This window comes from Rattus norvegicus, chromosome 1, assembly GCF_036323735.1.
Source record: "Rattus norvegicus strain BN/NHsdMcwi chromosome 1, GRCr8, whole genome shotgun sequence".
NCBI classification, from domain to species: Eukaryota; Metazoa; Chordata; class Mammalia; order Rodentia; family Muridae; genus Rattus; species Rattus norvegicus.
The window spans coordinates 44714818-44729976 of record NC_086019.1 but is presented as its reverse complement, the minus strand read 5'-3'; the positions used below and the strand labels follow the sequence as shown (position 1 = coordinate 44729976).

The window sequence follows — 15159 nt, the reverse complement described above, 5'->3', positions numbered from 1 at the left end:
CGCTCCCTCCCCGCCCACCCCAGCCTCCTCCCTCTCGGCTCTATCCTGGCCTCTCTCCCTCTCTCCGTCGCCGGGTGCTGAAGTTGGGCGGATGGCAAGGAGCCCGCTCCGCTAGAGGACGGAACAGCCCAGCCTTGAGCACACTCGGACTCGGACCCGGGGACGGTCGCCCACATCCCAGGCCACCTGGTAAGACGCGACCTCTGAATCCCGGAGAGGATAAGAAATAACATAAAAATGTCTGCTTTGCACTGATGGGTGGGCTTGATTTTTTTTCTCTCCTTTTGCTCCCCCACCCCCACCCCACAGGGAAGTAGGTGGCGAGGGGGAGGTAGGAAAGAGGGGGCGGAGGGGACGCCCGCCGCCTGTGCTGTGGCTGGTGAAGCAGTGAGGTGCAAGGGTCTCGGCGGGCAGCACCTCCTCGCGGCTTCGTGAAGTTGAATCCCGCGTGGTCCGCTTCAGGGCTCGGTCCACTCGCGTCCCCAGGCTCTGTAGAGGGGCTGGACCGCTCTCCTGCCGGGTCACGGCTTTGGGTGTCCCTGCTCCCGGGAGGAGAAATCTCAGCACCTTCAGGGACCTGGAGGTGAGAATGCGCTGCGGTGGCGGGTGGGGGAGCGCGCAGGGGTTCGGGGTCCCCCGGCTTTTTGTAGCTGTTTGGCTAGTAGAGAATCGATGGTGAAATAAATCGAGATGGTCTCAGGCGCGAACCACCTCGGATGGTCTCATTTCTCCCTTTATCTTTCGGTGCCTTTAGGGAAAATAAGCGATTCAGGTGCAGGTGATGGCTTTACACATACCTTGAGCAGCTGTTGTGTGTGCGTGTGTGTGTGTGCGTGTGTGTGTGTGCGTGCGTGCGTGTGTGTGTGTGTATGTGTGTGTGTGTGTGTGTGTGTGTGTGTGTGTGTGTGCGGTGTGTGTGCAGAGGGTGAGAGTCTCTTTTGTTCCTCCCCCTTCCCCTTTAGTCCAGAGAAAGCGAGTTCTGGTGTGCACTGCACCGGGTCGGTTTTACAGCAACCAAGGGGGTGAGGATTGGGAACGCCTACCAGCCCCCAGGCGCTGCCCCGCTTGGGTGCATCACAGACTCCTTTGCTGTGGGAGCTGGTTCTCCTGATTATGGATGGATCACAGCTTCTAGCTGTCTCCTCGCTAGCCTGCCTTCTTCTCTCTTTCCTCTGGCTGCCGCAGAGGCTGGGTGCAGACACTTCCCTGTTGTTTCCTCTTCTTCCTACCTCTGTGTCTTGGTGGAAAATGTCGGAGGACCTGAGAATGGCGGAAGGACAGAGCAGCGGGTGGGGACCTGCTCCTGGCCAGCGGGAGGCTGCTTGCTGTGTGTCTCTGGCAATCCGCGCCACTCACTCAGAAGAGACTGAGCAGGGGTCACCTGGTCTAAAAGACACCAATGCAAGACCACCCTGTGTCCTCCTCCTCCACTGAGAACTGAGAATGGTCGCTCACTTGGGAGATCCTGGTCACCCAGGAACCCTGTTCCTGGCTCTGGGCATAGTGTTTCCAATACTCCGTACAGACCCTTCAGTAAATTCATCCTTCTAAATCTGGTCTGAAGAACTTTGCAAGCTTTTAGCTGTCTCTTCGGGGGAGGAGGGTGTTAGAGCTGGATTCTATCCATCATGGGTTGGCTATCACAGATAAAGAGAACCCTTAGTTGATAAACACTTCTAAGACTGGATTCCATCTGCATTTCCGGCGCTCAGTCACACTGGTTTTCAGGGTGTTAAACCTTTCTGAAAACCATTTAATTGACAAAATGAGAAATACATTTTACTCCTACAGGGAAGACGGTGTTTTCCTCATCGGTTCGGAGCTGCTAGATGCAAACAGCAAAGCTCTTAAGTTCCTTGTATCCATTTCTGAAGTCTGTCATAGTAATAGCAGTTATGTATGGAGCATGCTTTATAACACTGATAACTAATCCAAGGGTAATTCAAGTCCTAATTCATCAAGTCACGTGACTGGGAGGTGTTAACATGAACTCAAAGAGTAATTAGCCCACTCACGACAACATACATTTATTTACTAGTTTAGAATTTTAAGGTCTGTATTTAGGGCCCATGGATCAGGTTCATTGATGGTTTTTGGAGCTAAGAAAACAAGTGTTTATTATTACAGGAAAGGATCAGATGTTCTATTTTGTTAAGTGAGATGCCTCTCCTTGGTGATAACAACTGAACCCAGATCACCAGTAGCCATCTTTCTCTTTAAAACTGTCTCTAAAAGATAAAGAAATCCAGTCACTTTAAAACTGACAGTGTGGGGTTGGGGATTTAGCTCAGTGGTAGAGTGCTTGCCTAGCAAGCACAAGGCCCTGGGTTCGGTCCCCAGCTCCGGAAAAAAAAAAAGAAAAAAAAAAGAAAAAGAAAAAAAAAGAAGGAAAAAAAAAAAAAACCTGACAGTGTAAGGTGTTCGTTTTGCCCATTTCCAGATTTTTTTTTTTTTTTTTTTTTTTTTTTTTTTTTTTTGCGATGCCTCAACTTCTTCTTGGGCTAGTACCTACTTTGGGGTCTGTGCTCATTTCCACAGCAAATAAATGACCTTCCCTTCCCAGTTTTGGAGGGCCATCCTATCAGGATTTAGTTCGTTTAAGCTCATGATGTTAATGGTCTAAGTCCATTTCCATCCCCACGGACTTCTTCTACTCTTTCATAATAAATAAATCTCGTTAGAGTTTCCTACCCCAGAGCTAGACACTTTGAAAACAAAAAGGTCTGTTCTTACTTATTTAGCCTTATTATACAGCTAAATAAAAGTGAATGACCCCCCACCCTAATTGGTGAGCATTCCACTGACACACCCAGTGAAAAGAGTCAGGAAGAACTTAGGTGTGAATGTTCTACTGTGAAGGGATTGGCTCCCACATTAGAAGTTCATTTTCTGAACTGCATGAACTTCCCTAGAAAAGCAGTCACCAACAGAGAAGGGTGGAGCTAAGTGGGATGGGAAATCCATTTCTACAGGAGATTTGGATACCCTAGTTCTGTCTACAGAACAAGGAAGATATGTCACTCTTCTGAAGAATGAGAGGACCAATGCATTTGACCACTGATTACTACAGAGCGTACTGTGGGGTTTATGGAGAGCCTAAAACAAATACATCATTTCCTCTAACAGGACATTTCCTATGAAATTGATGGATACACTGTCCATATTTCCTGCATCCCCTGGCCTCTAATGTATCCTTTAGACACTTGAGTAACTTTTCAAAAGCCCACTTAGATTATTATACTTACCACAGTGCCAGCACCTGACACAGTAACTAAGAAAGAGAATTTCTAAACTAATTAACTTTGCAAAACTAACATGGCTCAGAAAAGTCTCCTGACCTGCTCAGCTGAAACCGTGGGCTCCAAGTCCTGTTTCCAAACCAAGGTAGAGGGTTAGGAAGGTACGACTTACATGGCTTACATGACAAGACATCTTTTGAAAGCAAGGGCACCTGAATTCAGATCCCTAGCACCCACATATGAACAAGGCATGTTCTGAATGCCTGTAACTCAAAACTAGGTTTCAAGGTGACAAACAGGAAGATCCCAGGAACTGTCTGCCAGTCAACCTGGCAGAAACTGATGACATCAGGTTTAGTGAGAGACCCTCTCTCAAAAGTTAAGGTACAGACAGAAAATGCTCTTCTGCAGGTGAGTGCATATATACACGTACACTTTTGCTCTCATGCACACACACACACATACATATACATACATATATACATACAATGCTCTTTACCAAGTACACTCATTGAAATTATGCCCATGATCCTGCCTCTTGGAGGAAGCAAGTTTTAGAATTGTGAATGCATTCTCCTAATATAGCACTTAGAGTACTGGCTTGCTTCTGGGTGATGAGTTTATATTTATTTTACACATCCCAGAACACAGGAACTTACATGAAATGAGGACACACGTAGAATATAATAATCACAAATATTTTTGTCAAGACAGATTTGGCTGATGTACTGATTCAGTCATTTAATGACTTTGTTATTCATCTGCCCCGCCTCAGTCCCCCAGTGAGGAGATCCTGGGATAGCTTTAAGCACAGATAGAATACACTGTACAGAAGATATACTTTGCCACCAATTCATCATATGCATAGGTATTGTCATTTATAATTAATGTGTATTGAACAGTGCCGCTCTTGCTCTTTACAAAGCTCCCATTACTTTGTTACCATTTCTACATTTTAGTGTGATATAGTGACTACAAGCAACTCATCCTGTATATGACTTAATTTATTAGCCATTCTTCTATTTGTAAACTTTTTGTTCTTTCTAGCATTTTCCTATTTGAACAAGTGTGTGCCTTTATTCTCTTATTTTATGTATACCTTTTTTCTTTAGGTTTATTATATATACTGCCTAATTCCCATCAAGATATGTGATTCTTCCCAACAAATTATTGCTAAGATGGCAGGTGCACTTAATATTTTTCAAAACTTACACATTTTACTAAGGACAGTGATCAATCTGTGGCATGCTTGTAACCATCTTTTCCAACTGTGACGTGTTTGTATCATTTACCCTAGGTGTGTAATACTATTCAAATGCATGCTTGTCCCCTGAGTGATAATATTGCTCTTTTTTTAAAAGGAAACCCAAACGAGGAAAGGAAAAGCTCAGTGGCAAAGACTCTGAGTGACAAAGATTAGAGAAATTATCATGGTTAAAGCTGAAGGACCCTATCCTGGTCATCCGTCTGGGGAGCTCAGAGCTCACATCCGGTGTGGCTTTGCTTTCAGCCTGCGCAGTTCCCTATAGAAGCCCCAGTTGCTAACTGGTTTTCAAGCATACACTTCACTCTGAATGGTTCGAGAAAAGGAGTTCTCTGCCTTTAGCAGATTGTTCTACCAATTGCTGATGTCATAGAAAGAACTTTCCAGTTTTAATGGAATTAAAAAGAAAATAGGCACAATTGTGAACCTATGAGGGGATTGAGTCAAATTTTCATCAAAATAAAATCAAGTCAGCTTAGTGTCATATCCTTTTCTTAAATTTCGGCTGCATATAAAATTTAAATATTTTAAGAGGCAAATATCTGATCTATTACCTTAATGATTTTTTTATGCATCCAGAGAGTGTCTATTAGGTATTTTGTTTGTTTTGTTTTTGTTAACACAAGCTAACACCTTGATGAAAATCAACCTAAATAAGAGTGTCCATTTGGCTTGTAGTTACAGAGGCATAGACGTGCAGAATGTCAGGGAGGAGCAAACCACTGAAACATTGTCACAACTGCATGCTGGAATGAGTGAGCTACTGAGTTACAAAATCCCAAGGCTCCCTCAGTGAAATACTTCCTCCCTTAAGGCTCCACCTCCTAGAGGTCTGACAAACTCCAGCAGTGCAGTCAGCTAGAGACCAAGAGTTCAAATACACAAGCATGTAGGGAACAGGTCTCATTCAAACCACCATAGTGTGTCTCAGGAATCAGTGGGAGGTTTGTTTTTTTTTTTAAATTAATTTTATGAATGTTTGTATTAATATGTGTGTGAGAGAGGGGAGATAATTAGAGAACATGCCACAACACGTGCATAGAGATCAAAGGTTAACTTTGAAGTCAATTTTCACCATCCATCCTTACAGGCTTGAACAGCTGAGACACCTCACCTGAACGTAGCAATGGCCATCTGAGCTTATAGTGTTGACTTTTAAAGTTTTATGGTTTTCAAAGTTGGATTGCAGACCTTGGACAATCTATGGCATTCTCTAAAAACTAAACAAACCTCTGAGCATAGAATTTTATAATCATAACGTACTTCTGTTTACCCAATGTTGTCAAACCGCAGCGATTCAGGAGTGAGCCTCGACTTTCTAATGATGGGTGAGAGGCCCTCATGCGGAACTGATAGGATATAAAAATCCTGTTTGCAATAGAACTAGATTTGTATTGTTACTTATGTAGATGTAAAGAGTTTTCATAAAAATCATACAACTGTCTTGAATTAGGAATTCTAGCAAGAGGTATTGACATCCAAAATCTCCTTGAATTTCTCTAAACTTTGCATGTGACATTTTCTTTTAAATCCCTTTATCAATAAATATAATTATATACAATGAGTTTTATTATATACAATGAGTGTGGTTAAGAAAGCAAATATTTAATTCCTTATATTGGACCAAAGGCTTTTTTTATGGTGCTTCTGATTGACCATTGAAATACACAGGTTGTAATTCAAGACCTATAGCATCATAATAAAACAGGCACCACCCTGGGGGACATTATGGTATCAGTGACAAGGCAGGGTAAGTGTTTATTTTGTTTCTTCAATTGGCTTTGGCCTTCTTAGCCAGTGGAAACTTCACCAGGACCACACTTTATCAGTTCATTCTGTCCTGAAAAAACAATGGGCTAGATTTTGGTATATGATAAAATTCTTGCTAGGTATGATGGTGCATGCCTTTAATCCCAGCACTGAGAAAAGGAATCGCTGTGAGTTTAAGGTCAGCCTGTTCTACCTAGTAAGTACCAGGCTACCAGGAGTACATAGTGAGACCCTGTCTATTTAATTATTAGGTCACATTTAGTCCAATATCTACTCCTTAGCTCTATTTTCCCCCATCTCACCTATTTTCCTTTTTTATTGAAAGAATTTTTGTACAATATATCCCCATCTCTTTAGAAAACCAACATGCAAATAAAGAAAAAAACAGAATAAAAAGAAAGGGCATAAGAAACACACCCACACACTTTATTAAAATATGAAACCAGAAACCATAATATACATAATTTTACATAAAAGACCAGTAAGATTAATATGTGTGTGTGTGTGTGTGTGTGTGTGTGTGTGTGTGTGTGTGTGTACATATGACAAAACGGTATACAAAAACACCATTGAGCTCATTTTGTGTTGGCCATCTACTGCTGGGCATGGTGCATTCACTTATAGTTTAATTCAGTTAGCCAAAACTAATGTCTGGCACTTGACATTTCATTTAAATAGCAGGTATAATCAACACATGGGAAACTGTCCCTGACAGAGATTTAAAAAGCAGAGAATGTAACTTGTATGCAGATCCAAGAGTTTTTATTGCAGGTAACTAGGAATTTAATCCTAAGCTCTTCAAGCCTTATTATCACCACTATCAATAACATTGAAAGCGATCATTTTCAAAAATGCTGAGAGAGCAAACCAGAGGATACATCTATGTAAAATATCTGTTAGACTGCCACTCACTCTGCACATGTTGCATAGTGCACTATAGTTAAATAGATAGCTACAAGAAATGCTGCGTATATGTTACCTGTATGTAAGGACTTTACTGTCTTAGAAGTTCTTGTCCTAACCAGCAGGTCCATATCCATGTTGAAACCTGTCTCCCTGTCAATGTCTCATTTTTAATTCTCTGACAACTTTCCCTAACCATAGCGAACATTTTTCAATCATAAATATTTTTCAGTAACCACTCTGTTAGGCTCCATGGCATGAATCTTAGATGCAAAGATGAACTAAATGTGAGCCCTTCACCTAGGAAATTCACGGGCATTTCTTCAACACAATGCTTAATTTTATCTGCTAGGACTCGTAGTTTAAGTTTCCAAGTGATCCCTAAAACTCACGGGGGAACAATAGGGATGGGTTTCCTTGGGCTTTGGGGAATTTAAGTCAGTTGATCTCAAAATTTAGAAGCCACTACCTATAAAGGGCAAGAGAGCTGCTAAAAAGAGACTCAAAGATAAGAAGAAAGGCAGGAAGTGGCTTTGGCGGTGCCTGGCCAGTGTCCTCCTATGCAGTGAAGATCAGGCTTAAGCCTCTTAGTGAGTTTACAAACAGGGACATCCTCCAGGTCCTTCTGCATCTGTCCTATCCCCCTCCTCTACTTAAAAGTGCCTTTGGGGTGACTGACCCTTCGGTAATGTCCTGAAGTGCTAGTATCCTAGTATGTGAGGAGCGTGTTGCCCACGCACGTGTCTGTGTCTTCTGCACAGTGCAATGTCCCTCATTCTCTCGATCCTATTCCAAGTCCATCTTTGATAATAAACTGTCTTTAAAACAAAAATGGAACCGAGGCCTGAAAGCCAGCATGCTTCCCTTCGGAATTAACGAATCAGGTTTTCTTGTGAGGCAGGGTCTCATTTAGCACAGGCTGTCCTTGAACATCCTAAGTAGCAGAGGATAACATTTACCTATTGATACTTCCGCCTCCTTGTGCCTGTAGGCTAGAATTACAGGTGATGCTCAGCCAGACACTCTTTTGAGAAAGAAATTTTTGATTTGGGAGACATAAAAACATCTTAAAAAATTGATCTTTTGTAATCACTGCAGTGTTGTGGTTTAAAAAAAAAGCAAGACCGGTTCCCAGCAAACCACTCCTCGCTTCTCTCCCTGGCGGTGACCACAACACTGGAGTGATTTGTAAACCTGCTGCCCAGATTTATCCTGCTCTACAAAGATTTGATGTTACCTGTAGAGCCGTAAAGATGGAATCCTCCTTGGCAATGTTATACACACACCATTGGTTTGCTCACTTGTGGTGATAAAGGACAGCCACAGAAGGAAGGAAGGAACTTGAGGATGAGTGGGAACCTCTGTCAGCCACCAGATTTAACCTGCTTGCCATAAACCTTTGACTGGGCTCTTACTAAGTAACAGTGAGTATGAATTTGAAGTTTGAACCTATTTCTTTCTGAAATCACTGCTTAGCATGATTGTTCCGCTCCATTTTCCCTGTAAAGTCTGAGTTGTGTATGGCCAAGAATGGTAGGTTAAATGCAAAGGAAAACTAGTAGCTCTCTCATAAAGGCCCTAAGGCATGAATCAATACATAGTAACTTGTATCCTTTATAAACTGGAGCAATTTACTGCAGGGATGCTCTGTGAATCTGTGCTCAAGACTCTATGTTACAGTGTTGAAGACTCTTTGAGAGATGTAACATTCCCACTTTCCTACCCAGGAGTTAGTGAAGTTTCACATTAGACTCCCATGACCCTTGTCAGTATTGTTGGTCATAATGCCAAACAGAATGCATCTGTGTGCATGTGTGTGCATGTGGGTGTGTGGTGGGTGTGCTGTCTGCGTTGTATGATTTGAGCATGACATGTTTGAGTGTGCGAGTTGTGTGTGTATGTGTTGTATGAGTTCGGTGTGTGTTGTTTGTGTGTGTGTGTATTGTATGCATGTTGTGTGCTGTATGAGTTGAGTGTGTGTGAGTTGCTTGTATCTGTGAGGGGTATGTGTCTATGAGGTGTGTGTGTATACATGTGTAGACAGTATGCTCACCACTGGCATGTGCATGCAAAAGCTAGCAGATTTCCTCCTCAATCAACATCCTCACCATATTCTTCAGAACACCTTCCCCCCTTTCCCTAATTCTGAAGAGACTGGGTGGCCAGTGAACCCCTAGGATCTGCTTGTTTCTGCCTTCCCAGCAATGGGGTTATGGGTGTACACCCAGATTTGTTCTCTTTATATGGTATTGGGGATCAGAACTCAGATGCTCGAATGTGTACAGCTAGCACTGTACCCAGTGAGCCATCTCCCCAGCCTCTTAGGTAGACTATTTCTAAATAGATAAATTGCAGAAGAAGGGATATAAATTCTTTTAAAATTTTTCTGACCTATCAGGAAAACATCGATGTTTACTGTTATTTTATATATTTGAATATTTATTGGTTATTGATATTGTGTATGTGGAAGTGGAAAGACAACTTTCTCAAGTGGATTCTCTCCTTTGTCGTGGATTTCAGAGCTTGAAGCTTGAACCCAGGTTGTCAGGTTTATGAGGTAAGTGCTTATGCAGTAGCCTGCTCTGCCGCCTTACGAACCCCATGTTCATGTCATTTGGGGGACTGTAAGATAAGTTTTTATCAGAAAATGTATACTTATCAATGCTTCAGCCTACCTAAACACAAATGTTTCAGTCTATCAGGACAAAATAAAACAACATCAAAAACTAAAATCAAACACAAAATTTCATTTTATTATGTATTCGGTATCCGACTACAAACTGCCTATTTGTCCCATCTGTGTGATGTTACAAATAGTGTTGGCTATTTTATTTACACTATGGAAGTCAAGTGGCCCAAATTTTCACCAATGAAGAAATTGTTTAGATGAAATTATCCTCAGTAAAACCAATGTCCAATGGTTTACCTATATTCATAAAAAAATGAATGACTTCATTGAAAGATATACTTATATAACTATGTAATACTGAAAGCCAGAAGATGGGAAATCCTTTATAGATTAGAATTATCTCTGCAATGTAATATCTGGAGTTAGATGATTCACACGTCAGTACATGGATGTGTGTGTGTCTTTATTCATGAATGGAAAGACAAACAGCCAATGTGACGCTTGGACAATCATAGCTCAGTATTTGGGAACTAAGAAGGTGTGTCCCTGGGAAATATATAGATGGAGCGGAGGAGGTAACAGAGACTCAAGTAGAAAGAAGCAAGGCTACCCTCAGAAAGCAGGACTCCCAGCTAAAACACTGTATTTTAAAACACTGTTCACTACGATATTATATAACTGGTAGGTTACGTAACCACTGCCGGTTTCGAGAATTCATGCAACCCAGTCTTAAGAAGGTAATTTTCCTCCATTAATTCAGTAATTTTCGTTGACTAAACATCTGAGTGAAGCAAAGAGGTTGTCATGAGATAGAATCCCATTAAATAAATGTCAGTTCCAGGAAGGGGAAAAAAATCATGAAGCACTCTTTGCCCTGATGTACACATCAGGTTACTGGAAATAGTTGACAAAATTTTATAAGTGATACCCAAAGTTCAGTCACATTTGTGGAAATATCTATGCAAACTGTGTATCTGACGTGTGTAAGATCAATTCTGGTTTTATGGTACAGACATGCCCATCTGTATATTTACACAGTAGCGATGAATTAATGTGCAAGCTAAGCTTTTTCTTCATTGAATAACAGGACTATTCAGTGACTTGGTGTCTGAAGTATTTATTAAGATTCTGGGGCAGTGACAAGCATGCACGGAGAAGCTCTTGCACTTATTACCTCTAAGATGATTATTTTGGAAACAATGTGTACTTCTGGTTTGGTAGGAGTGCAGAAAGCGGTCACTCAGTGAAGCTGCTGATTATGACTGAAAGCAACTTTGGTACTTCGTGTGCTAACCTCTGACCACTTAGCCCCAAAAGAATTCTAGTCTGGTTAGATTTCAGGGGGAAAAGAGAGACCATATGCCTGAGAGTTGAACTTACAGGTTACAATCTTAAAAGCAGATGCGATGGAAAGAGACTGAGTTTACCAGTGTTTGCATCCCACCTCCATGGTCCCTTCAGGCTCCTCTACTTACCAGTTTCACCTCTGCTGTGCCCTTCCTCCTTATTCTTAATTAATGTACTGTGTAATTGGAGCCCGGATCCACATCTGGGAATATGAAAATTAAATAAGACAGAGCTGAGTCTCAAGAAGCATGAGGATGAGTTGAAGAGAGAAGATGTGTATGTGTCTTTTATTGTTATAAAATAGTCTGAGAGAGAAATGAGACTCCATGTAAATTCAAGAACTGAGATCATGTGAGAGAATTAAACCAGAATCTGGAGTGGAGAGATTTCCACGTTCTCTAGAACGTGACTCTTTTTTTTTTTTAAGAGAATAAAACCAAAATCACACCGAAAGTAGCAATATCATGCTCTAAGAGTCCTATGCAATAATCCTGGAAATGTGGCTTAAAACATACAAGCTTAAAATACTGTTTACTTAGGAACGTGTTCAGGGCAGGTGAGATTTCACTCTGAGTGAAAGTTTTCTTTGTTATTCATGTTTATTCGGGTTTCAGATGAGACTTTTAAATTTAGGTCAAAACTTTTTAATATGAGAAAGATGAGAAAAACCTAGAAACATGTTGTGCCTCAATTTTCAAAAGCCTAAGACATATAGGAAACTGCAGGAGGAAGAGGATGCACACTACCTGTTACCCTTCCAGGGTAAGAAGATTTGTTTCCTGGGTAAACAAGTACTGTTTGTTGAAGGTGGGATTGCAGGGAGGATTTGGAATGGGCATGCCGGCAGGCAGGTCTGTATACTGGGCAGGAGAAAGGACATAACTTCCTCCAGGTGAGAGTCAGAGAAGCCCGACCTCTGGAAAGCAGGCATGGTGAGAAGAGATTTGGAGCCTTGAAGCGCTCATCGATAGAGGCCTAGAGGATTGAATGGGAGCCTTAAAGCTAACATGAAGGATCTCTAAGCCTGACTATCTAGAAATAAGATACCACTAAAGATACCAATCGTTCTAGCAAGGACGAAGGGATAAAGTATTAAGAATGATGCAAAATTTGGGAATGGCTTGACATAACTATCAGAATTCTCCCAGGTGTTCAGCACACTGGAACTAAAAAGCCGCAGGAATAGCAAGCGTGATCTTGACATAAGGTCAGAATGAAATAATTTGTATAGGATGGGACTTGTGCTTTCTGAGACTAGAATAGAGTGGTTCCCCTGGCGATGGTTGTGTTTTACCTCCTGGAGAAAAGCCATGGGAAGTCATTAGATTCCGTCAAAATTACCACGGTGTATATAGGAAGCAAGAAAACCTCAGGATGGATTGGATCAGAAATAATATATGCAATGGCCTGGCATACAGTTGCTACTGGTCCATCTTCACTCCTGTTGTGACTCTTAGGAGTACCGTGGGACTGGAGGACACAGAACATTACGAGAGGTTTAGCTGTCGGACTGGGAGTACCTTTGCAAGAGTCCCAGCCTGCCTGGAAAGGCAATGTACTGAGCACTGAGCTGGCTGTGCCTGAGAGCTGGAGACAGACAATGGCAAAGACGTGGTGGAGGAGATTTATGGAGTGGGAACTGAGTGCAAGAAAGAAATAAAAAGGAAAGGAAAGTCAACAGGACTGCCACTGGGTACGGCAGAGAAGAGGGTTTATTGTAGATATGTGGTAGAGCAGAGCTAGAGTCAGGAACAGACCTCTGGGACAGCCCGGAGTGGACATAACCAGACTGAACTGGGCCATATGGAGAAGGGGGAGGGGAAGGGAAAGCAGAGAGGGGGGCTGTGTGCAGCAGCCAGGAGGCCCAAAGGTACAAAGACAAGTGTGCAACCAAAACGGTCGGATTATATAAGGCAGAGCAGCCCAGCCTCATGGGGCTGGAGGGTTCATGGTAGGAAGTGGGGCATGTCAGCCAGGAGGGCCCTATAACAGGTAGGCACTGAGGGTAGCAAGGAGAACCTAGTGACCAGGTCCACTTTGATATGTTAAATAGGTACCTGGACCATTTGTCCTGGGTTTGAAACCTAACAGGAACCACACGAGTGACTTTTACTTCTGAGGTTCAAAAGACTCCCAGCAGTTAAGCATTGGGTCTTTCCAACAGAAAGACTGGGGCTAGAGATAAAAGTTTTAGACTCTCTTATATATGCAGAGATAGAAAGAAAGCTCACAGTGGGAACCTGGGCTTTATCGGCTTTGAACGGAGATGTGGAGAAAAACAGGACCACAAGCCCATGTGTGTATACACACGTATGTTCTATATATGTACGCTTATGCATGTTAAAGAAAGGATAAAGATGCTGCATTGTGCTCAAGCCAAAAAGGAAGGGAGGATTTTAACCAACATTTAAACATATATATATATATATATGTTTATATATATATATGTTTATATATATATATATATCTTATGAAAAGCATTTAAAAATGAGATAGTTTTGTCAGGAAGAGCAGGTGACTTATGTCAAGCAGCGTAAGTAAGTTTGAATAACAGCAAAACCAAGGCGAACTGTCAGATTTTGCTATGAGGGTGCTACTTGCTATGGTCTTGAAACCCAGTGCATTGACAGAGTTCTACACTATCTTTTTTGGAATATTCAAGCAGCTTAAATTGAAGCTCTTTCCTTCAGGGCAATGGAAATGAAACAGAGCCAAGAAAAGAGGCAGAAAGAGAAATGATCAGGGTAAGTGGGGAAGGGACCACAGGACTTAGATAAGTAAGATGGATTATAACGGGAGCCCTGCCTGTTAACTAAGGCTTCTGGGTAGATAGTCAAATGGTCTATCACTGCCTGGTTAAGGAAAGAAGTTAGTTTACAAATGAAAGCTTTCTTTCCTGGCATTCAGTTCTGTAACAGTGGATGGCATGGATTCTTAGGGACAGCGACCTGGGAGATAGAGTGCATGAAACTCCAGCTTTGCTTTGAATCGCTGCTTCTCCTTGAAGCCTTTTAAGGTCAGTGTGCAGAGGAGGATGAAGTCCTTCTTAGATTCCAGCATCGCAGTGTCGATTCCCTTGGGCAAGGACTAGTTAGGCTTCCAGACACTCCTTGGTGATAAAGGGAGACAAATGAGCATTGGGGTAATTCTAGGGTTGCCTCTGGGGAAAGGAAGGGAAATCAGAACCCTGCATCCTCTGTAGCTGAGCCATTCTTCAGTTCAGCTCCAAAGAGACTTTTGTTGGACTCTGCCAGAGGCAATCTTTCACCTTCCTCTTTGCTCTCCCTCCCTAACACCAGCGTTTCCGGTTTTCCTCCTTGTTGATTACTTTCTGTGTTCTCCACCTCCCTCCTCCTACACACTGGAATGTAAGCTAGTACCAGACACATAGTAGGTGCCCCATGTGCTGGGGGAATGGAGACTTGTCATGTAGGAGACAACACAGCTGTGTGTCGATGTGAGGAGATAGAGTGTCCCTGATTGTCATTGAGAGGAAGATAATGACTGCAGTAAGGTTGCAGTTCTTTCCCTGAGGAAAGGGCGCACTTTACTGAGTCTACACTTTCTTATATACTCAAAGGACTGTTTATTGATAGGAATGGGAAAATCATGAATATTAACTGACAGTGTTAATACAGATGGGAGCTAATTGGGAAGAGTGTAAGAACCCTCATTTGTATCAATGCCTTACTTAGATCCTCATGGTTACAAAGCATTTTCACTGACTAAGCTGTCTCCCCACATCCCATTAAAGTCGTGAAAACTATCTTTCAAAACTTGCCTAAAAGGTAAGTTAAGTTGCTGATGAGCAAAAGCAGAAATTGAGTGGGAAAGAAATGCCTTAGAATTAAAGATGAAGGGGAATTGGGAGCTGACAATGCAGAGAGACCAGGAGGTGAGGCAGAGAGCACTGCGCTTCCAAGAATGAGAAGAGAGGGCTGAGTGGTGGAGAAGCAGAAAATGGAGGTGTAAGGCAGAGCACAGGAAACTTTCTAATATTTATCAGA

General features: G+C 42.2%; 1 protein-coding gene across 3 annotated transcripts in view; it reads left to right on the top strand.

The window, feature by feature from the left end:
- Positions 1-19: 19 nt before the first annotated feature.
- Rgs17 (regulator of G-protein signaling 17) overlaps positions 20-15159 on the top strand; it is a 102375-nt gene continuing 87235 nt past the window's right edge. The window contains exons 1-2 of one of the 3 annotated variants that reach the window (NM_001107459.1): positions 32-189; positions 4352-4424. The gene's annotated coding sequence lies outside the window, so the exon portion shown is untranslated. Of the gene's footprint in view, positions 190-429; positions 584-4351; positions 4425-15159 lie in introns of those variants that run through there. The other 2 variants (XM_006227854.5, XM_006227855.5) reach the window with 2 other exon arrangements.